The sequence below is a fragment of the Varroa destructor genome, unplaced genomic scaffold, assembly GCF_002443255.2.
Source record: "Varroa destructor unplaced genomic scaffold, Vdes_3.0 BEIS01000003.1, whole genome shotgun sequence".
Classification (NCBI taxonomy): domain Eukaryota; kingdom Metazoa; phylum Arthropoda; class Arachnida; order Mesostigmata; family Varroidae; genus Varroa; species Varroa destructor.
The window spans coordinates 30,134,347-30,158,545 of NW_019211456.1; the positions used below are offsets into that span (position 1 = coordinate 30,134,347).

Consider the following 24,199-nt stretch of genomic DNA (forward strand, 5'->3'; position numbering starts at 1 on the left):
AAGAACTGCCCACAGTGAGACGTCAAGTGGCAAATGGGAGAAACTTCGAAGTTTGCGATTTCCGTTCCCACCTTTGGGACCTCCTTGTAAAGAGCTCACAGCCGTATCGATTTAGAAAATCCAATTAAATCGACGACGGTGCTTACTTTGCTACGTAAGATGGTGACAGACGCCTTCTAAGTGACTCGAGACTACGCAAGTAATTGAAGTTAATTCTGGTGAATTCTATAGGGTTATCAGATAAAGCGCATAAAGCCGACGGAATAATTGATGATTATCTATTATTATAGCCATATCGTAAACCAAACTAAACAAAATATATTTGCCTGTGAACACTATAAGTACACTTTGAAAAAGTCATTTTTAATGTTAGACGGAGGTAAACTTCAATTACCACTTGCTGCGTAAGTTAAAAAGCTCGTATATCCAAACGTATGGGTTGCTTGTATTTGAGCATTACGATTTTCCGATCTAACTTGACCGGATGCCTCATAATCGCTAGCTCAGAATCTGATCATTAACAGTAATGATAATGTTGACGAAAATCTAGACTTCTACCTTTTTTGCCCTATGTAACGCAGCGTCAAGTCATGTCGTTTGGCGCCTAACAAAGTCATAGAAGCTTAACACGTGTCACCTTAATAATCAATGTTATTAAAACGGCTATTATTATTTATACTAATAACAAAAATCTAGAACTGTAGAAAAAATATATATAGGATAGGTTTTTTTTAAAATAATTTTATCATACTTATGAGTTTGCAAATAAATTCGATTACGTCTTTGGTAGTCGCACTAAATAGGTATCGGTAGGCGCCGGTCGTATACGTTACCCCAAGTGTCGATAAAAAAAATTAGTGACAAAAGGGTTAATATCCTAATCATATCCGTCTGCCCATCATCACAATATGTCGTCACTAAGCAAGCGGCGGAGTCGAAGTAAGCACTTCTCTGGGCAAGCCTAACGACGAGATCTGTGCAATGTTGACTTCGATCAGTCTTTGATCATCGCTTTTGCGTTTCTACCCTTCACAAAGAAATATCTACCTACGGAGAAAGCAAACGCAGTCTGAATGTATGTCTACAGAGAGAAACTTCCGTTTCAATGAATCCTGCCTCTCTCCTAGGCAGAATCAAAGAGAAAAAAAAAGCTTCGTAACAACAAATACTTGAAAAGCAGCTGTTGAAGGTCTCCGTCGTCGGTGGTGAACAGTAGCGAAAAGCAGAGGGGACACGGTCAGGGGTTCGGGGGTCGGAATGAGAGGGAGAAAACGCAGAAGGTAGAAAGGTTAGGGTAATCGGGGAATAGCTTTAATTTATTACTGCCACGTCAACAAGCAGTCAGCAAAATAAACCACGAGCAATAGTCATCTCGTTTTTCGGTTAAGTAACGCTTCACAGGGATGTGTCTGGGGGCGGGAATGAATATACTTGCGTGTGTCATTGTATATAGGCGAGAGACACAATACGGCTTACATGTCCATGTTGACTTATGTATATCTTCGTTTGTAGTTAGCTGCAAGGCATCTTCTTTTTTACGGACTATAACCAACTTCAGCTGTTTACGCCATACGTTACATGCTCTCTGCAAGACATGCCCAAAGGTCATGATAAGTAACTGAAGCCAGTACCGTACAATCCTCTCCGAAACCTCCGAAGCTTGAAACTATCGTAACGATAAAAGAAAATCATTCTAGATAGAGAACACGCTGCTTGTGTTACCGTACGTAGAGTACATTCAATGAAACTGATGGGGAAAAATTAATTCACAATGCATAGCAAGTTTCCGATCAGCTGCCTAAAAGCGAACTATTAAAATTAAATAAACTTGGAATAAAGCCACAGCCAGTTCTTAGCCAGCAATTAAACATTGCTTAGATAACGTCTACAGCTGATTTTGAATCTGGTGCATCTTACGTGTCTCTGAGTTTGGTAAGCGAACATTGATTGTTAGCCTTAGGGAAACTGAACCCAGGTCCTGATTTGCGGTGCACAGGTACCATCATCGAGAAAAGCCAGAAAAACTCAAATTGTACCTGGTGACCCTTAATGTAATAAACTTATACAAAGTAACGTATCTATGGAGGTAAACACACCTGATCTATTCTGTGTTTGAAATACCCTTTCCGTTTAGTCAAATATTATAGCTTAGACTTTGTTCAACTACACCTGACAACCATCTTCTGTTAAGCATTACATAGTAATTGTACGCATCTAAGAGTCACTGTTAGACGTTTCAAGTCGAGAGATTGTTGCTTCCATAAAGTGATAAACATGACCAGCAGACGATGAGCATTTAAACAGAGCTCCATCCATGAGCGAAGATATCAGCCGCCATCACTTCGCCTTCTGATTCTAGCGTCATCAGCCAATAAGGGATTACTATTTATAAAAGTTTGTACAGTTTCTGTTTGTTGAGTATGTGTTTACTGGCTTGCGTCCCATGCGGCCCGTCTTTCAATTCCTCATGTTGACTCTCTGGAATTGAACGAGCTTATGAGTGCATCGCAAAAGATCTTCAGCGATGAGCTTACGTTGCGATTGCCATAAACTAGGAATAATATTAAGCTATTAAATACGGCTAGATGTTCCAAATAGATGTAGATTGGATTTACTCAACGCGTTCTAGGCAGACTATATATATATATATATTAAAGGAACGTCTTAATTACTAAATTTTGAACGTACTGTAATATGTAAAAGTCTAAGCGTTCCTGGTTGTTTCGAAGATGAAGTATATTACTATAAAATCTTTTGACCTGTTAAAGAGTATATTTACCAAAGAAATGCTTTGTGAAGTTTTTTTTTTTAAGGAAAATACAAAGCAGTAACCAGTAACGCTATGGGCTTTCGAAGGTCATTGATGACATTTTTGCACGCTCTTCAAAATTCAAACTTGAAAATAAGCTAATTGATTTATTTAGAATGATCTACGCAGACCAGTTACATTAAGCAGAAGGTTTCAATAGAGGTACGAAATGTCTTTGAAGATATTTTTCATAGAGGCTTTGAGAAGAGTGCATCTTTTGGCTGCTCGCGTAAAGGCAGAAAGTATTTAGATCGGCAGTTACTGCGTCGGTCATCTTTAACTGCAACGGGAAGCACCTTGTTTTTTAGAAAGCAAGCCTTTCTTAGCCCGCCCGTGGAATTAAAAAGCCCTACTAAAAAAGACAGGACGCCTAGATGGACTGCCAATGAATTCCTTGTTTTACAGCGACTCGCGACAGTACATTTTGCAAGATTGCAAAAAAAATCACAAAAACAAAAATTGTTTTTCTTTACCTGGATGAGTTTTCATACTATTCTAGTTGATATCGCCTACTTTTTTCTAGATCTTAGATTGTTCGGCGTCAACCTTCAAGAAGTTTATTTCACAACCATCAAGTAGCAAAGGGCGCGTTTATTTTTGTATACTGCGTCAATAAAAACTTACCGTGCCCTGCAGGCAATAGTTCTTTAGGTTACTTCAGCAGGTGGATGTTCTATGGGACCTACGGTGTGGTGCTATCATTTGTTAGCTAGAGCTTCGATTGCTGCATTGCAATATTTTCTAGAGTTTTAATGTTTTTCCTACTTTAGCTCGATATGAAGCGCCGACTTTGAGAGTAAACATAAGGGATTATAGGGAATAATATATGGACAGTCGTTGAACTGCTTGTGGCTAAAATTGAAACAGAACTTTTTGACAATGGAAACCTTGGCTTGACATTTTTTAGCTTTGTTTTTCACGAATAAATTATTTCAATACAAGTCTCTTCTCAGATTTTTTAGAGGGAACTTTTGAAAGCATTTAAAACTTCCCGTTAGCGTTTTTCTAGTTCTAAAATATACGCCTGTGCTATGAAGCCTATATATGGTAACATCTATAGAAGAATTTGCTTCGAACTATCGTTGTCCGCCAATAGGAATCAGAAAGTGGAGCAATTTGAACGATCTTTGCCCTCAAGATTTAATCGTAATATTGATGTTAGGTTAGGTAGAGAAGCTGTTGAATCAGCTCTTTTCAGCTGTGTCAGAACACGGAGCTTTATCGCTTTGTACAGCATGGAAAAGTAACTCGAAGCTAAATCATACCTGTAGAGCTGGAAAAACTTATCAGAAAGAAAGTCTTATGGTTGAAGATGTATTAAAAATCCTTAAAATTAGACGGCTAGCTGACTTTAGGAACTGCTTGTAAGGCAAATTCAGCTGTAAGGAAATGTTCATTTTGCTTATTTAGGGAGCTCATTCTCAAAGTATGCTTACGAATAGCTTTTGGCGCAGGGTAGCGGCTGACATTTTTTAAGCAAACGATTAAGAAATTGTAGATAAATAAACTAAAATCTGATTTAAGAAATAAATCGAAGCTTTTAGGTAATTGGCATAAAACACAATATAGATAACAAGTAACTTTATTCACTTTGACCGGTGGTATGATTTCATGATTGGTTTAGTACAATTAAAAACATGCCGTGGTATTTAAGGTCCCCCCTTACCATACATAGAGCCTCGTGTGACTAAGGCCTAGTTATTAGTTATATTTCCTGGATCACATCTTTGTCGTTACGGTTTGTGGGAAGAGACACCAATAGCTTCTTAGTGGAAAGTATAAAAATCAGACTCTAGTCAACTGGATATCGATCGCGTCATTCATCGCCTCAGGTATAAACATCTTCTGAGAAACTACGAAGCTTCTACAATAGACTCGTGACTTTTCCTCTACAATTTTATACGTAGAGTTGACTAAAACTTTATATACCGCAGCCCAACATTAGCAACCTAAACTATTCGCTTGGTACAATAGATGTTAGTATTAAATCAGGAAGGTCCTGTGCCGTCTGTATTTCGTTTGTTAACAAAACCATGTTTCGGTTGTCCTTGCAACTTACTACTGTTAACTCTGCACGCGTCGTCTGAGACCCTATCAAAGTAATATTTTTAACATAAGAATAACAACACGTATATATCATCTGATAATGGTACGCAGTATAGCCTTGTTTCCAGTAGACGACGCGTGTATATGTTAGATAAGTGTTTGTACATCTGTGCGTGTGTGATCGTACTAATAACAAGATTACGCACCGTACCGCTAGAATATCAATCGAATGTATCTAGACCTCTTTATCCGGCCGCATCGCTTGTTCAAAACTCATCTTGAGAGTCGATAAGTTTTTCTTATAATACGGGTCGATGATAAATAGGGGTGATTTTTTAAAAAATGGCGCCCTTGCTACTGGCACAAATGTCGTCTACATAACTCAGCAGTGATAAGGCATCGATGTTACTGTAACTTTTTCTTTGCAGTCTGGAAATCCTGTGTTAGGAAATGGTCTTGATAATGAATCGGACGGCTGTCGATAATCGTTACTTCTATTGCTACTAATATCGCTTGATCACTGTTGTCGAAATTACCTAGGCAGTGATCCCAGACTAAGTCGTTTATAGTTGTGTAATAGCGGAAACATTAAATGAAAATGGAACAGTTACTTCTAATAGAAGAAGACGGCATGTTCAGTCTAAGAGAGGAATCATATGTAGTTAGGTATCGTAGAAAAGCTGTGCGTTAATCTTTGTTGAAATTGCGTTTGTTGAAGATGTTCTTAATTGCATCTAATATAACCCAAAAACTATGTGGAGATCTCACCCGATTAAACTTGTATCGGTCCACGTAGGAAAACTATTTTTTTTTTTAAAAATACCAAAATGTATAAATAGTATTAATGCTAACCAGGCTAGATTGACACCCCTTCAGATATGCGTTAGACCGCCGAGACTATATATGAAAGTATATTAACACAGTCAGTTTGTTAAAAATTCCAGCTTTTACTTTGTATCAGTCGATGTACATATCATGTTGAGTGTAGGGGTGTTATTTTCATGTAAAATTTTTACGTTTCTAAAGTACGTTTTACCATTCTAAGAATTTTAAACCGAAGATCTCGATAAACGCTAGGCTTCAGAGTAGTCAGCATGTCGCCACTACTTGCTTCTGTCTTCGTAGAAAAAAAGTCAAACGATGGTCTTAGGGTTGTAATAGTAATTGTTGTGGTAGTAGCCAGTGAAGCGTGATTCTAGCAGGCGATAGAATGCTGGCGTTAGCTCGAGCCCGATCGAAAACACAACAACTTGGGGTGATTTCGGCGAAACACGCTGAAAGAGTGATTGTAGGCCAAACCTAAACTCAGGTGTCCTGAGTTTCAATATCAGAGGTTTTGAACTGGTTCAACCTCGTTCAGCAGCAGTAGTGCGCTTGCCATCACCTATCAATACCCAAAAGCCAACATTCCCTGTTCCTTTCTCTAAATTTTAACATTCAGTTTCGCCATTTCATTTTTATAAGGCGATAGCCAGCATCTAGAGGCAGGCAGGAAGATAGCCGCTCTTATTAGTGATGCGATTCAACTGTAAACCAAGGATATGTCTCATTTCATAAGTCCAGTAAAACGATTTTAACTTGTTGCTTAACGGCTTATTGTACCCTTCCTGCAAAATGCAAACTTACTTTTTCAAGTAGCTAAAACTTCAAATCTGTGTGTTACCGCGTGGATTGCGATCCGCATTAGCTAACATTGTTTTGAGTTATTACTATTATAACAATGTTATTGCTGGAATAATTTAGAACATTCCGCCAACTAACGCGCGCGCACACACCCATAAACACACAGACACATACGCGAACACACACTCACACATAAACATACACACACCATCACACACAAATATCTATACATATATATATATGCAACTTGCTCGAAAAACAAAGACAAAGATCTGACTTGATAATTTGTATATCTAAAGAAAAACAGAGATACCTAATAAAATTGATGCACTTAAGTGCGTACAAAACCTAAAAAATAGGCCACACTATATAATATTGTATAATTTCCAGCCCGCTCATTTCCAAATCATCTAATAAGGACACGCGCATTCATCGAAATTGGCCTATCGGTTAGGTATTTTGGGTACGTGATTTTTCATTATGCCTGAGACTCTTGAAAACCAATTAAATTTATTCGTTTATGACAACTAATTCGATTCCAAATCACATCTACCGAAGGTTATAAAAGTTCTGGTATGGATCGGATGCCCGCGCTTGGTAACAGCTGTTACTGACGAGAGGTGAGCAGTGGAGGCAGCGTGTGGAAACCTTCCAACATCTGTCGCATCAGATCGAAGGCAGACGAACTAATGTTCCCAACTCTTCGAAGACGTTAATTGTGGACAATTTCCGCATTTGCTTCGTGTACCGCAATGGTCTTGTTTCTGTTTAGCGGATCGCCAATTTAATGATTTATAATAGGCGAGCCTTATGTATTATTTGGGTTCGAGCGCCTGCGGTGACTTTGCAATTTAATAAATCGCAAAGTCACCGCAGGCGCCAATCCTGGAGACGCTGCTCTGGCATCTTTTCTGCTCCTTTCTGTATGAACTTTCTGGAACAATAACAAAAATAAATGTTTGTCGAATATATTTTGTAACTACAATGAAAAATCTAACCAAAAATAACAAAAAGCAGCACTCCTGTTTTCCCATAGCATGTAACAGACATCAAACAAAAAAACTGCTCCCTGGCGTCTAAACGTATAATAATATTCATAAATTACATGAGCTAATTGTCGTAACGTTTGGATGCCAGTCACTGTAGGAATGCTGCTTTAGGATGTAAAAACGAGCCTGAACCTTCGATTGCTCGTCGCCCTGTGGGCAAATGAAGCGCCGACCTTCGATCGACCGTATCAGTGTGAACAAACAAACAACGCATTTGTTTATATGAAACAAATCACTCGCATTTCATCGGTAGTGTTGAGGACGACAGAATTTGAAGTACTAATTTTGCAAACGATGCACCCATTCTCACATTTAGTAACTTCTGTGAAGTTTTCATATCCACAGAATTAGTACCTCGTGTATGGTGCCCTGAAATTGAGTCGAAAGGCCGTTCAGCGGTACGTACCAACAGCATCAACTGAAGATAAGGTTGAAAAGTTTCGAACAGCAAATGTTTTCCAATTACTAGGTCAACTTTTTTGTTGTTCGATCGAAGGCTCTCAGCGCCGGGACCCTCGCAACGCATAACCTTGTCTGATACTTGCCCTATCATGTATGCGCTACTTTTTCTATAGCTGGTCAAGCCGCTCTGCCCGTACTTGTAGACACTTACAATTAATAAAGCATTATTTACTAGCGTACTGTGTTTCTTATCGTACAAATTAAGTAGCGTTTTCATGGCTATCGGATTGGCGAGCCTATCTCAACGAGTGTCGATCTATGTGTCTCTCAAATACACGTTGTTAACGGCTAACTAAATGGACGTTATTAAAGGCGTCTCATTATTATGAGTGTCCATGGCTCCCCAAGCAGCTGACCTTATCAGAAACAAATAGAAAACATTAAGGAATTTAATAGGCAAAATTAGTAGCGTATCGAAATCTATCGAAGCAACTCTTTCCAGAAGGTGCGCGATAGGTCTATTGGATCGACAATTGCAGATATCAGGCAATCTAAGAAATGCCGTAGTCGTATCGTACGAACAATAAACAACGTCTGTTTATAAAAATAAAAACTAGCGCCCGCCAATACGTCCAATGGCTAATCGTATTTGATTTCATAGCAGTAATAGGAATCGTCTAGTCTTCTTGCGAAGGATTCCTTTGGTGCGCCACTTCACCTATAGCTCGACAAGGGGTGTAACTTATCATGGGTCAGGCCTCACTGTTGGAACTTGTATAGACATGCTGCAGTAACAACGAGGCAATGAGCTGAGGTCTAATTCAAGCGTTCTTTAGCAAATAATATTTGCGGACTAACTCTGCTTATTACCTCAACGAGTTCGCTGCGAGCCGAAGTATTTTTACAATGTCGCACGCATGCGTATAACATCCTCTGCAAGTATCGGCATACCCGCTATCTCTATACGTGCTATTTTTTGCCGGAATTTTTCTATTAGTTCCTTCCTTCTTCTAGCTATTTATAATAGCCCTATAAACAACGGAAGCTACGTCATATAGTGGTCGTGTGAGGACAAGTTATTGGATTGATCGTGCCATAGGTCTTTCAAACAACGACGAAAGTTGTGCACATGCTGTATTTCTAAAACATGCTGCGGTCCTCAATAAGGCCCCTATGAATATTCTCACCTACATGGTACGATTGGAAAGTAAATGGTGATTGATTGTTCCCTGCAATAGTTCATATGTCAATAATGTCAATTTCGGGATTTCTTGTGTGGATCTATTGTATTTAACTATGCTCATGTCGAACCAGACTATTCCTTGGCTGGGGATAGTGTCATCAGTAAACGCAGGATAAAGTAGAATATTATGTATATATAGGTAACACATTGAATGCTTACTGAGAACTGTTTGACCTATTCTTACAGTATATTATATCAAGAAGATATAACCTAGAATATAGATTATATATCTTAGGATTGTTTCCAACGATCTAGACGCTGAACTAACACATATTTTTGGCGAAATATAGATGTTTGGCTATCCCGTTCCGTTTCGCTTTATTAACGTGTTTGTTTGTCGTTTGGGTGCAAGGGTGCATGTTATTTTGAGTTTAGAAGTGCGTTCGGGAAGCGTCGAGCACTGTGTGTGAGCCGTCGTGCTAGTTTCTCTACCACGTAGATCATGCTGGAAAAACATTCTTCCGACTAATGTTATGTATGATATTTTTACGAACACCTTCACATTGCATAGGTTAGATTATAGTTTATTGCGTAATTAGATGTAAGGAACCTATCCATGGTTAACATGCGAATCTACTGCCGTCTGAGTTATATGGAGAACCTGAAAGACGTTAGGCACGTTACTTGTAACCGTGCTTCCACCGCATACTTCAGCTGTGTTTAACGATCTCGGGCACACTTAGCAAAATGCAATAAAAGCAAGGACAAGATCGACGGCCAGAAATTACACATCTGAGGAACATATCGAAGAGGATTTCTGTAAACAAATGATTAATCAAAAACTTATACTCATTTTTCTAAACCTGCTTATGCTATTATATGCACAAGGTCGAAACAACAACATTTGAGAGTTACATTATAGCTATGCCCGGCGCTAACGGATTTTTTTTGGTTGAACTTAATTGTTATTGTGAAATATCTCTTTGTAGAAAACGAAATAGTCTATTGCCACTCGTATAAGCTGTTCTTAAACGCTCCATATATCTACCTGTTATTGTTGTAGTTTTATTGTATTTTATCCAGAATTAGCACCGCCCATCCGCCTAATCTGTATCCGCAGCTAAACTAGACTAAAGGTCTAGTTAGTAAGAGGTCCATCGTGCAGGCCTCCAGTCCATTCGTTACGAACGAGTTGCCAACTCGAAACCTTCATTGACCCCATTTACGACAGCTTCACCTGTCCACTGAGTGAATTTTATCTATCAATATATTAAAGCAGCCTTTATTTCCTTTTCATTCTCGACGCTGCCTTCGGACACACGCACTGCGTCCGATCCGTTTCACAATATTTTATATGTACCTATGCCTCGTCATTACTTCGGAATTAGAAAAAATTCAAAAAAAACCACAAGCCGTAGGCTAAATCCAAGGCAAAAAGTGCATGCCGCGGAGCATTTTGCCTGCGTTTAAAATTGCGCGCAAAAATTAAAACTCCAAAATCTCTAGGTCGCGTCAGTCAAGCGAACCGCTTTTAGCATCCTATCTAGCTCCTCACCAGATCAACACTGTCAGCGAAGCTATGAACAACTAGATACCATATAATCTAGATACGGTCGGGTGTCTTCATTCCGGTGTCAGAAAAAGTATATTTTGTCCTGCTCGAAGTCGTCTGTGCCTAGCAAGAATCGAGTCCGCAAAGACTAATTTCTTTCAAGCTGGCCAAAAACAAACAGGTAGTACGTTGACGATTGAGTAAAACCGAACTAAAATTTGATTTCTATAGTTCAAGAAAAATCGGGCACCACGTGAATTTCGACTGTGCCTATAGGATAACTAGGCGTAGATGCGTACTAGAAGCAGCCAAAAGTAAAACCATGGAGCTTTTCTTCGAACGAAAAATTAAAATCCTCCACTTTTTAGGTCAATCGTAAAGTGTATAATTATATGTAAGACTTTGACGATGTAATATGTTTGTAAACACACACTCTACCCACCTTTCGGCTGCATGAGTTATGGTTGACCTAAATCCTAGGTTTCATGCGCCGTGTAAGTGCAGTTTTGTGCTCCAAGGCGAAACGGTTCCAGGAACCCCAGGGGTACACAGTGATTGTATGCCTCGAAAAAAATTCCACTGATATTTAAAATGTAATTTCAAGTGAGTTTAATATGGCAACATATATCGCAAGTTTAAGATAGCTGCTTACCTATCGGATATTTGAGGCGGTATGAGTAGGAAAAAGCTGTAAGAAAGTCGCTTACTGTAGTTAACGCCCAATGCTGCCTTTGTGATGGATCGGATCGGGACCATTGTTCTTCACAGATAGTTTCTGTTCAGGAAAATCATGGCACACAGACAAAATTAAATTTTCGTCATTCTAGTTTACCGTAGATGCAGACACTCTTTTATATGGAAGAGACTTAGATAATAGAAGAAGTGTGTTTCTATTCCCGAGCCGCGTAACAAAATCTTATCATAGCATTCGACCAACCCGAGCTATGATTATCGAACGACACGAAAAGAGTTGAATCCATAATTATTCATGATTTTGATGACGAGCAAAATTAACGAACAGGAATTGATTGGCGGTACATAAGAGGAGCCCCAGTATAAATATATGCTTGCAGCAAGCGAATCACCCAGATCCAGCAGGTTAACGGAAACGTATCAATGAAAACGGGACATGTCGAATTGCGATAGTTTTAAAGGAAAAGCTGGTCAATTTTTTTTTTTTTTTTTTATCAAATACGTAATGCCTAAATGATCGTATAATTGCACATCAAACAGGTAGAGTTATTCGATAAAACGTCGAATAAATTTACCCTATTTCATTGCTGTGTCATGTGCTCTGGCCAAAGATAAAAAGTAAGTTTCGTGTGAGTTAAGCACTGCAGGTGTATTGCCGGTCACTGGGTCATGCCCGGTAACCGCCAAGCACGCTTCAATAGATATCAAACTTTATCGCTGTTACGCCGTCGTACAGTCATTTCGATGGGCATATGCTGTTAGTATAAACTATGCTCCACCCTGTGCTCTGTTCGTTTAACAATTACGTTAAACTCGAGCTACACTCTCGTCCGCTTCCCAAAGAGTATTCAAACAACGACACGAGCATTAAGGGATATTAGGACCATACACATTCGTAACAAATGATCCTGGATTAATTCGATTAGCTAAAGGTAGAGGCAAAAGCACAGCAACCACTCCAGGTCCTGGTTGTACCTGCTGTACCATCCTGGAGCCGATGGTAGAAAGAGATTTAGTATGCACAAGCAAGCATTTGTTGTGAAAAGTGCTCTTGCTGTCTGGAAAGCCGTTTTGCTGGAAGACATCCGAGCGACATCGTAACATTGTAAGAAAGAATTTCATTCTACCTATCCTTTGGCTGGTTCTCAGTGGCTTGTATCCCAGTGGAAGGTGGTTACTCTATTGCCATTGACATATACTCTATTGAGCGCCTTGAAGCAGTTGTCCTATTAATTAGCCAAGTCAAGGTCTAGATTTTACTCATTTATGCCGATCGTCGACGAACAATGTTAGCCCATCACTAGCTTACAATTCGTATGCTTTCTCAGATCTTCAGTGTTCTCGGGATGTGGCTTTCGAGCTGATAAAAATAAATTTCTTAATACTAGAACAGCTTGATGAAAAATGTAGAGCAGAATTAGCTAAACGTATCTGACGGACGGACGGAGTAGTTATAAAACTATACCAAGCTGAAGAAAGATGACGGCAACGAAACAATTACTAATATATATCGAATCTACGACCTACTTTCAAAAATCAATTCATTTATTGTATAGTATAGAAAAAATAAAATTCGAACATGTGTCTCTGCTTTATGGTAGAATTCTTTTTCAACCTCGTGTTTAGGGTTGTGTTAATCTATATCAAAAACCGGGCGCCAATACGTTCGGATCTAAATAAATAAAAATTAAGTTAAGATTATTACAAAATGGAGTAAATAAATATGTCTCATACAGCCGTATTTTCCTGGTGCCTCAGAGCAATTCGCCCAGTCTTTTCAGTGTTTAACTGCTGAAGATAGACATTTACTTGCTAAGCGTAGAGCTGGGAAAAAAAAAATAGCTTTTCCAAATGCAGCTGTTCCTCTAGAAACATGCCTGGATCAATGCTGTTTTTCCATATGTGGTGTAAGAAGCCTGACAACGTCTCTTTTCGCCTCGCTCATGTCGTTTGAAGGGTTTCCATTGTTCTATACATCTGGCTAGCAAATGGTAGGGTAAAATTGTGGTAGCCCTGTTTGTCAATATCTCCTTTGATATTTTCGTATCTGGAAGTGCAACAAAATTTTTTCGCGTTTCTGTTTACAATTAGTGGATACAATAACTGTGATAACCACCGGTTTTTTTCCATAGTTCTTATGCGATATATCCATTTGTCAATTATGTCTTTTCGTCGTTACGATTGAGTGACTTTTACTGGCCAAGTAGACGGCGTACGTTATTACATCTTTCCACCCGGATTCAATGTGCTATCGTTGAGCGTCAGTGGGCCTGACCGGACAGAAAAACGTACGAACTACTCACATGCAATTAAAACAGATGAATACTTCTTCAAACGAGGCATCAGTATGTTTATCCTGCATTGAAATGGTCCTGCGAATGTCATGACTTTAGCATTCTCGATTTTTTCTTATTATCTGATTTTTTTTTTTTTTTGAAATTGATTGAGAAAATCCTTAAATCAAGCGCTTTGCTTAACGAGGTTCTGCCGAAATGACGCTGAATCAGGAATTGAATGCTCGTTTGTTATAGTTTTCGTCTTGATGCTCCACGTTAGCTAAGGCTAGTATTTCAGCAATAAAAAATGTAATTAACTAAAAAACCAGTAGTTGATTTTTATGTACATATCGCGTCGCATTGAAGATCGTTCTTATTGAGGGTAGCAATTTGTTTGTACGCCAAGTAGATGTGGTGGGTTAATCGATGAGCTTGACAAAACCACTGAGACAAACTAGATCCGTTTGTAGCAACACCGTTCGCGTGAAGCTATTGCAATTGTACTCATTCGTGTTTCGTACTTTTTTTTTTTTTTTTTTTCGAACATCGTTTGAATATATACGTTTCTGTAACAAAGGAAAGATTATGGAGATTATCGCACAAACCAAACAGAAAGCACTCAGATGATCTACAAATGAATATTGGTTCTGATAATGATCATAAGGACGCTGATAGATACTAAACAACAATAACTAATTATAATACAAATTTTCGAGGTAGTTAAAGCCGAACGGGAAACGTGTTTTTATCAAGTAAACGTTATATAATATAGAGCATAGTTCAAATGATTTTTTCCAATAGGGTTCCTTGTTCTCGTCGAACACGTTTGGCTATTCGACGGAAACGCTTGTTTTTTTTTTCAGCAAATATCTGCGAATTTTTCTGCTTATGCAGCCACAGTTCCATCGTCGCAGAGCCATTAACAGAAATTGACTATTGTAATTATTTTATCAACATCGGCCATGCATATTTTTACAACTTACTTTATTTACAGAAGTTCTACAATGGCTATTAGTTCTATTTTTTCTATTCATTGTGTCAAAAAATTGAAATTTTAATAGATATCCTAACCTTATGAATTTCTCTATTGGAAATTATCTCACGTCTGCTATAAGATAGTTGTCCCATCCAAACATTTATGCATCGCTGATTCTTTTTCATTGATTATATACCTGTTTTCTATCAATTGAACATTTGAAAGAGAAAGTAGCTAAAATAGCAACTTTGGCCCAAAAGTGTTTTTGCTCATGCCGCTATATAATTTATTAGTCTTTAGTCAACGAATCAATTTGAGCGATGACTTGCTCACAGTTGAAATGGGCGTGCCGTTCTTCGGTGCCTGGATAGCCGCCCCTGGGTTTCGCCACATGATCTGTCTCACTTAGGTAGCCTCTTACGCCAGGACAGTACGATCTAAACAATGCCTTTAATGGGCACCCTTCAACACGCGGACTCTGCGCACTAAAAATGTTAAATAATGAACAAAGGTAAAAAAAAAAAGTACGTCATTATAAATATAGCCGAAGTTACCTCTGAAGGTGGCAAGATTGCCGTTTAAGTGTTTTCAAATAACTTTAGGCTTCGATGTTTTGCAACTTGCCCCTTTGAAAAGCTTCTTCTCAAGGTAAACGAAGGGTACTTGCCTCCTCATACCGAAATCATTATATCATAGTTTCTTATCCGCTCATATCATTCGGTGGTGTTATTTCAAGAAAACTCTTCGTAGAGACAGGGAAAACATGAAGGAGCAGGATTAGTATTAGTTTCAAGTTGAATGAGAGATCTGTAAATTGTATGGATTCAGTCGAGTATATTTATCTGAGGACATTCGGTACGACTGAACGAAAGGAGTCGTTGCTTTGCCTGACGGACTTTCATCAAGCGGAATACGCGTGAAGCTGAAAAGCTCTCTTTGCCATTTGTGCGTCTTATGAGTAACAAGCGACGATCAAAGCGCATTATTTTTCTTATGCCCATAAGCTTGCGACAAATGTAAAGCTTGCCCATGTATCTCAATGCACAAGTTGCTAATACTCTGTCGAAGATCTGCTCCGTGTACTCGTCCGAACAGATATGTATTTTATACACACACGTATTTGCTCGTCACGCTATCTAATCTTTAGATACATAGATCGGTTACAACTTGAATTTATTATTCATTAGTATATTTTCAAAGGACAAAAAGGTCTAATACTTCATACATCCTATTTTTCTGTAGAAACGTGTTATTGTATTGTTTTCGAGAGAGGGAGTCAATCGACAGCCATCGAATAAGGCAATAAAACTATAGAGGTTTACAGATATTGAATAGGACCATCGGCTAATGTAAGGTCGCATCAACAGGACATGCATGAACGAGATATGACTTTCTTTTACAAACGAAGTTAATATGTTAATGGATAATTTGCCCATGCTCTAACTGAGTTACGTCTTCCGCAATTAGATGGAACGGTGAATATATCTCTTTGTTCAGTTCGAAAAAAACCGTACTGTATCATGTACTTTCTGGAACATATTTGACATAAATAACGGTCATAATCGATCTGCAAGACCGTGCCTGAAACTTGCTTTTAAGATAATGTGCTCGCCGGTCTCTGATAATAATTAAATCAATTTCAGAACTCCTGTGTGCCGGCTATCGCCATGTTTTGTCACATTTGGTAAATGGTGCAAAGCGACGATCACTGCCATAAGAAAGAGATAGCCATAAAAAAAATTCTAATTCATGGTATTACCGAACATTCTGCGATTACGGCATCTCTCCGAATAGTCATCTGAGATAAGCTTATCCAGAACAAATAGCTTTTTAGCGATTTAGACTTGTCACATGCGGACAGTAGGACATAGGAATAGGACCGTGATCAGAATCAAAGTTCCGGATGTGCCGTTTTATACAAACAATGGCTCAACAAACACGAATCGAATGATGCCAGATGACTACGTCGACCGCTTCGGATCCACTGGTCGCTTGGTTACTATCACGTCTTTTTACATGCATTTATAGTTGAGCTATGATTTTTGACGAATGTTTGAAATACCTGAAAATTTCATTTTGGTACCGTGTTTAATGTCGTACATACAAAATTTTGGTAACGTAGTTCCTAACAAGTCGTATGACAGCTAAATACACATCAGTTACTGCTGGCCATGTACTGAGTATTTCTATATATTTCAGTATAGTCTAGCTCCTATTAGCAGCACGTTATTATGGATAGCATAAGTTTCACTACTCTTTTGTGGCTAGATGGACTTGACATTTCGCTTACCACGACCATTGGTGATCCGATTTAGCTCTGCTTTTTTAGAGACTGTTCCTTTGGAGGGTTAAAAAGTAAAGTTTTCAAATAGTTACGTTTGTTACAGTCCGTTAATCCTTTATCGCTCGAAGCCAGCTTTATGGGCACATATAGGTAGATAAGTGCCCATAGGAAACAATAACAAAGAGCAACGTCTGACCCATTCATAATGTGCGCAATGAGTGATGCCCTATGTGACAAAGCTCTATTTGTTGACTCGAAACTTCAATGATGACGAAGACGTCATCGGTGATTGCTGACATAGCATCGTTCGAAAAGTTCGCAAACAAGTTCTTATCAAGTTTTTCTTACAATTACAGCCTCCAAATATAAATGACCGTTTAGAGTTTTCATTGAGTATTATAGCTACGTATTAGAGAAAGCTTATTCCGGCACCGCATGATTAATTCGTGGCACTCAGGACAAGATATCCGCTTGCGTAGGTAGATAAGATTGACTTTTTGATAGTTAAGGGTCATCTTTTTCAGCGATTTTAAAGGCAAAAACAAAACAATAATGTTTTCTTTCTATAGGTAACCGCTAGTCCAGCTTCACATTTATCTATTGTATCTAGTGTATGTAATGTCACAAGCTCAAAGGAGAGGTATTTGAGCAACCAGATTGATTTTATAAAAGAACGCCAGTCGATTATTGGTTAAGTAGAAATATTTTTTGTAGCCCTTTTTTTCCTCACAGCAGAAAAAGACATCTATTCTGGACAGTTTAGCTGGAGGAGATAGCTTGCCCCTCTATCGGATTTGTAGGATAAATTGGTGCATAGTAAATTATGCTACCAGTATTTGCCTAGACCCACAAACTTTCTATAGGAAACACACCCCTATTTTTCGATCGACGTACTAGCGAAGCTTGTTTAGCAAGAACCAGCTTCATGTATCCTAAAATTTAAAAAAAAAAAAGCAACAATCTTTGCTATGAGATACGTCTCGTTCCAAAATAACACGAACGCTATTTGCCAGCTATTTCTTACTATTATGCCTCTCACTGAGAGGATTAATTCCTGCAAAAAAAGATGTTCCTTTTCAACCTATTTCAAGTCAAAAGAGCGTTTAGTCAGCACTTTAGATCAAAATCCCGTGTGGCCATGACAATGATCCCTTCTACGGAAGCAATCAATATTGATGATCGCTAACGATCCAACGATTCCGAAGTGATTTCGAAGAGGCGCTTACTGCAGCACAAGCGTCTTAGAAATGAGTTCGTACCAAGAAATGGTCGTTCGATGCTAGCCGTCGTAAGTAATCGACTCGATCACTCGAACAAATTCATGTTTCTTCACAGACTTAGTGCGCTTCATTATACGTAAACGTAAGCTAAACATTGTTACGTCACACACCCGAGAGATGATCGATGGATGTCACAAATTGTGTCACAGATTTTTTGTTTTGTCCGTACGGCTATATTTTCGTGGACCTTGCAAGAAACCAGCGGCTTTTTTTTTTTTGGTTATGAACTATCGGTAGAGACTTTTCGATGTCTCCGCACCAATGTATGATGATTAAAAAGTCGACCTGTTAAATACTTATTGTACTACATATCCTTCATATTTTTAACAATTATTAATTAATTATAGCCCATTGATCAGCCGTATATGTGTGTGTATATTTTAACAACGTTCACTAAATATATTATAGCTGTTTATACTTTTATCATGACCCACGTATATGCACATATACCGTTATGCAAACTAGCTTCTTCGATTTCATTCTGTTGACACTCATGCCACCCGAATCCGCATTTGAATGACCTTCTCGAACGACCACGCTAACTCGGATGGTGGAAAGGCTGTCGAGGATGCAGGACGATGCTATGTCCTTTTCATTAGCTTTGTGTTGACTCTCACACACCCAGCGGTGCACGGGATAGGCAGCACCGGATACTGTAGCGGCAAATATATTGAATAATAGTAAAAAAACTAGCAGTTGGAAAGTCTCTTCGCTGTAGCGTGAAGGCACATGGACAAAGAAACACACACAAAGCTCTGTTCTCTCGAAAGGCTCCTCCTTCCTTCTCCGCTTTATGTGCTTCACTAACTATTCAACTCAGCTTGGAGTGAACGTATCGGCTCCATCTATCCCGCGACTTATTCTAGCTAGTGCTATATGTACCATTCAATTCGTTAATGTATGACACACTCTATTCAAAGTATTAAATCAGGTAAATGTAAGATCTGTTCATATTCCTATACGATATCCTCCTACAGGTACTGAAGAGATTAGAAACAAACTTAAATTGACATCGAATAGCACCCATGCATAATTCTAATGAAAAAGCACAATCTGAGATGAGCTAAACCAGTACCAACCTATCTGGCGCAGTACTTTCAAGGCATGAATGCTGCCCCCAACTCGCTTGCTAGTCAGGAGGAATTCTTAAACTGTCCTGCCGATCAACGGATCCCTGTCTTTGTCTTTTCTCGTATTCACTTAGGCAGTTCGTCTCGATCGTTCTAAGCTTATCCCACGTTCTATTCCTATCAACATTCACCTTCGTAACTTGTGCCAGTGAACTCGCCGGAGCGAAATAGAACCGGACGAGAACTCTAAAGCCTAGGAGTCTAAGGTTTTCCTTTCGTCGGACACAGATATATATATATATATAATATATATATATATATATATATATATGGATGTATGACTTTTCCGCCACTGTTCGCGTCTGTACGTGCCATCGGTAGAGCCCACTAGAGATCGATTCCACGAGAGTAGCAAAGGGCTGAAGAGCAGGGGCTTTGTACCTAGCCCGGGGCGTGTTAACGGCCGGCGATGGGTTATGCAGCAGTCGGAGGTGGCTGGCCCTTTAGAGTTTGCACGACCGTCGATGGCGTCGCCGTCTGTCCGGCTTTTGCTTCTGCTGCTCCTGCAGGGAAACTTGTAATTAGCGAGATCCTGAGACTGGACATCGAGGGTGTACTTGAAGATGACTCCTTTCCTATGTCCATGAGTCGGTCCGTATCGCTGCTCGACCGGAGAGCTGCTGAGGGGAGATGCCTGCTGCGAAATGCTGCTCGCCATGGGCGACCCTTCGCCGAACACGGATTAGAGAATGGATGAGCAACATGGCAAGAGGAAAGGAAGAAGGGACAGAATAAAAAAGAGAGAAAGAAAGATTGCGAAGGACAGAAAAGCAGAGCGACGTTGAGTGTGAATCAGTACGTGTGTGAGTCTGCATATATGGCAGGAAAAGGAGAAGAGACTACAGTGATTCTCGCAGCAGCAACCCAAGCAGCAGTATATCGACGGGAGCAGCACCACTAGTAGCAGCAGCGGGACGTGCACGAAAAGCAGTAGAATAAAAGTGGCAGAAGCGGCATGTTGTCCTACACCTACAACTTGTCAAGGACGATAAGTAAGCGCGAATGGGGGCTGAAAGGGCGGAGGAAGTGCAGAATTGGTATATCTAGAATAAGGCTGTACGTAGCGCTTCTTTCTCTACGTGAGGCGTTGCCGCAGACACTGCCCATGAAACTAACGGGGATGCCGCCAGCCTGTTCAGCAAGCCACACTCGTCTAGGTCATGGGCTTTCTACATTTTTTCTACGTTTGTATTTGTATGTAGACTCATGTTGTTGGGCTACAATAAGTGTGCCTACTCAGCTATGTCAGTTAAGCGAGGCATTGTATTAAATACAACACAAGGCTGTTACTATCATTTTGTTATGGAAAACAACACAACGATTGTGGTGGCGGCCACCATGGCGACAAGTGTGACGAGGTGAAGTACTAACGAGGACACAGAGCAGTTTTCACTTCCGTCCTGAAGCAACTGACAGTGATTCTGTTAGCGTCTGTTTATGCCTGTATTTTTGTATGGCATAGTATGTTCTATTTGAAAGGTGTTTATAAATTTTTCGTGTTAATAGCTAGCATGCTAACAGGGGTAACGCAACATCAAGTCTGAAAATGTCGCCTAATTACTACACCAACGCATGAAGTATCATATGCTGATATTAAAGTGAAGTATGGCGACAGATAAGAGTACGCGCATCTTTCTAGCCAATCCAGATATTCTATAATCACAACCAGTATTTGGTAATTGATAGTATGTTTATTAATCTTGACGTGATAAAAACGTAGAAATGTCTCAATATAAAAAGGTAGTAATTTACTCCTCCCTTTATTTGGCCGACTTTCAGGTGTGCGTATTCGTGCCTATAGTCTCGTAATCTTTGAAGCTTTGTCTCGTCTTCTTGCTACAATAAATGTAGGAAAAATATTCGTAAATATTTTATGCATATCTTGATATGAACTAGCGACGTATGCGAAACTATCAGCCATCCCTGAGAAAAAATTTATTTATGTATAAATATTTATCGTAGCCAAACTGTTTCTCGTGCTACTTGGTATAGTTTGAGAGCCGACTATTAGAAAAAAAAAAAAAAAAAAAAAAAGATTAAATCAACGGACGAGTAATCTGAGATAATCGCTTTTGAATGTATTTACGCATCGGTTGATTCTGTCTAGCTAAAAATGCTCGTCCAGGACAGCAGGATGCTCGTTATTAACATAGCAGCTTAATGAAGTAAACAAAGCACTTTTCGGTGTTACTTTTGCCATTAGCGGGAAGATATACGCTATGATGGACACCTTTATCTTTAACATTATCGATCCAGCATAAACACAGAATACCCTGCCTTGGTCCGTTTCGCTCTACGGATACCTGTATGCTGTCTAGAAAATCATAGTTATAATAAAGGTGTATCTCGCAGGCTAAATTCTCCTATTACGACTGAGGACTTGAGTCGTAATCGAAGGCATGTCTTATCTTTTTTGGTTTGATTCTAAGAATAATCTCAAAGGTCTCATTGTTAAGGCCGTCCTTAAGTTTGGCAATGAAAAGCTTGTTGCAGAGTAGGGTCCTATAATGACTTCGCTGAATAATAATTGCTATATCTATAACATAGTATAAAGACTGCAGTATTTATTTTAAAGATATGACTTTCCATTAATGGCAAAAAAAATCAATGCGCGGCTTTAACACTATAGACCTGCGATGCTTAAAAGTCGCGCCGTGGAGTTACGATCATGAAGGAACTCGAACGACGTCGACAGGTCATTGACAGACTAATCCATGCGTCGGAAAACTTATTCGACTACGCATATTGGTGTCTGTCAGATACTCTTTTCCTTTCTTTTCTCTAGCGCTTCCAATACCGTCAATCAAACTGCCATACCATCAATCGCTCCGTTAATCCTACCGCTCTGGTCGCAAGATCGGACTTCTACTTTAGCGATGCCTAATCTGTAAAACAACATTAGCTCGAAAATGTTCGTTCCGTCACTGGGCTTTCCGCTGAAATGGCTACGGATAGGTGGGGACGACTGCAGGATTGTAAACCCGCCAAACCAGTTCTATGTAATACAAGCGTTTAGCGCTTACGAAGACGTACGTCGAACTATGCATCCTAGCGTTGAAAACTAATGTTTTCAACGCAGCAGCCAAGAAACGAGAGCAAATGCTGTACTCATAATGTATTTTTTTCTACCTTCATCCATTTATTATTTTGAACTTCAATTCAACTCGAGTTTTTCCATTTGCCAAAGTGAAAATGTCCAGCGTCCACGTTGTTCGCTGCTCTTTTATGAAGTAACATTTCAATGTCTTCACGCATGTCACGATAACGTACAAAGAAAGTATCTCGGACACTTTCGGGCCTTCCTAGTCGTTTTCACCACCGGCCAAAAGGAGTCTACTGCTTTTTTCTCTTGCTGGTGTCGTCATCGACGGCCGTTCTTGCTGCTATAGAATCTCATCTTCCTTCCGCTTACACATGCAGCATCTTCGCAACGTAACTATCCAAGTCCAAGCAAGCCTAAGTTAACTTCGTGAACCTGCCACCAGCTGAGCTTAGCAAATTGGCTCCGGTTCTACTGGCGACCCCCGACTGTGTAGAAGACTGTACATGGGGCCAACGCAATTCGAGGGGCAAAATGGCCACTGAACAACCATCTAGTAATAGCAATAACGGCAAAAATAGCGTGCCGCAACGATCTGTATGTATTGACAGCTTGTGGTGATTTCGAATAAGAAATAATATAGCTTGACACGGAGTTGTTTCTGCTGTCGGAATCGAAAAGCTGGAATGAAGGCCTGCGGGGAATGGACCGGAGAAAGGCGAAGCAAAATGCTAGAGGTAATGGGACCTGCAATTAAAGAGGAGAACGATCAACAGGCCGAGAATAGGGAGTAAGCAATAGCAAAAAAGAAGCAACAGAACTTGGCTTCCTGCTTCCGTTCGGTTCCTTACTTTTCCTCCATTTAAACTTTTTGCTTTTTCTGTCTACTTCGTTCCAGCAACGTCGATGTGATCTAGCATAGATGTCGCAATAGCTCAGACACGCTACGCAGACATGATACTAGAAAAACATGAATTCTCGTACAATGACGATATGAAGAGCCGTATATTAGGCCACACAATTTTATCATTACTCTTCACATTGCTCTTACCGGAGGGAAAAATAGTCCGTCGTACGACGACAGCTACTGCTACGATTACAATTGGGGTGTCCGCTTCACCTTCTAGTAAAGAATGTAATGCTGGTTATTAAAGCCGTGACGTCGAGGAGAACCGTTCCTGCAAGCTAGGTAGGTAGACTTCCCGCGTCACAGCTCATGAAGCTATGCCTGAACTCCTCTCACATAAAAACGCAAGTGGCTAGTGGTTCTGAGAGACGCTGCGTGCGCGTCAATGTGTGCCTATATATACATAGATATATATATATATATTGTAGCATTGGCTACTTAGATGAAAGCAGAAGCGTGGTGACAGAATGATGTATCTCCTTCGCATCATAGTACATGCAAAGTCGACGTAGTATCCATTTGTCTCTAGCGTGCGCATGACGATCTTACATTTCATTACTTATTGGGTAGCAATGTGGTCGAATTAACGATGGAACATATATGTGATGGGTCGTATAATGTATCGAACGTACGCAAACTTCAATATGTACATATGCGTTGTCCGTGTGCATTGTATGCAGTATATAGATGATGTTGATAACACAATCTTTGATTGTTAGCAGTTTTCTAAATCTAGCTATACGGCGTGTCTGACATGTAAAATGCTGCTGTCGTTTCGCTGCTAGCAGTCAAAGCATCAAGCATAATCTCCGAAATGTAGCCTTACGACAAAAATGTTGGCCTTCAATTTTCTGCCCTGCCATATAGTTTGAGGCGGTCTATTATACGACAAAGTCTAAATGACAATAAACAAGGCCCTTGCCTAACCTGAAAAAGCCACAGAAGTAAA

General features: G+C 39.6%; 2 long non-coding RNA genes across 2 annotated transcripts; one reads left to right on the forward strand and one right to left on the reverse strand.

Moving 5' to 3' along the window:
• Nucleotides 1-6,795: 6,795 nt before the first annotated feature.
• On the reverse strand, nt 6,796-11,736 carry LOC111247697 (uncharacterized). The gene is made up of 3 exons (XR_002672223.2): nt 11,372-11,736; nt 11,107-11,227; nt 6,796-7,412 (listed from the first exon to the last, which is right to left on the reverse strand). It is a non-coding gene; the product is annotated as an uncharacterized LOC111247697 (long non-coding RNA).
• Nucleotides 11,737-17,773: 6,037 nt separating this feature from the next.
• On the forward strand, nt 17,774-22,421 carry LOC147756797 (uncharacterized). Its single transcript, XR_015322766.1, has 3 exons — nt 17,774-18,181; nt 21,083-21,150; nt 22,089-22,421. It is a non-coding gene; the product is annotated as an uncharacterized LOC147756797 (long non-coding RNA).
• Nucleotides 22,422-24,199: the final 1,778 nt, after the last annotated feature.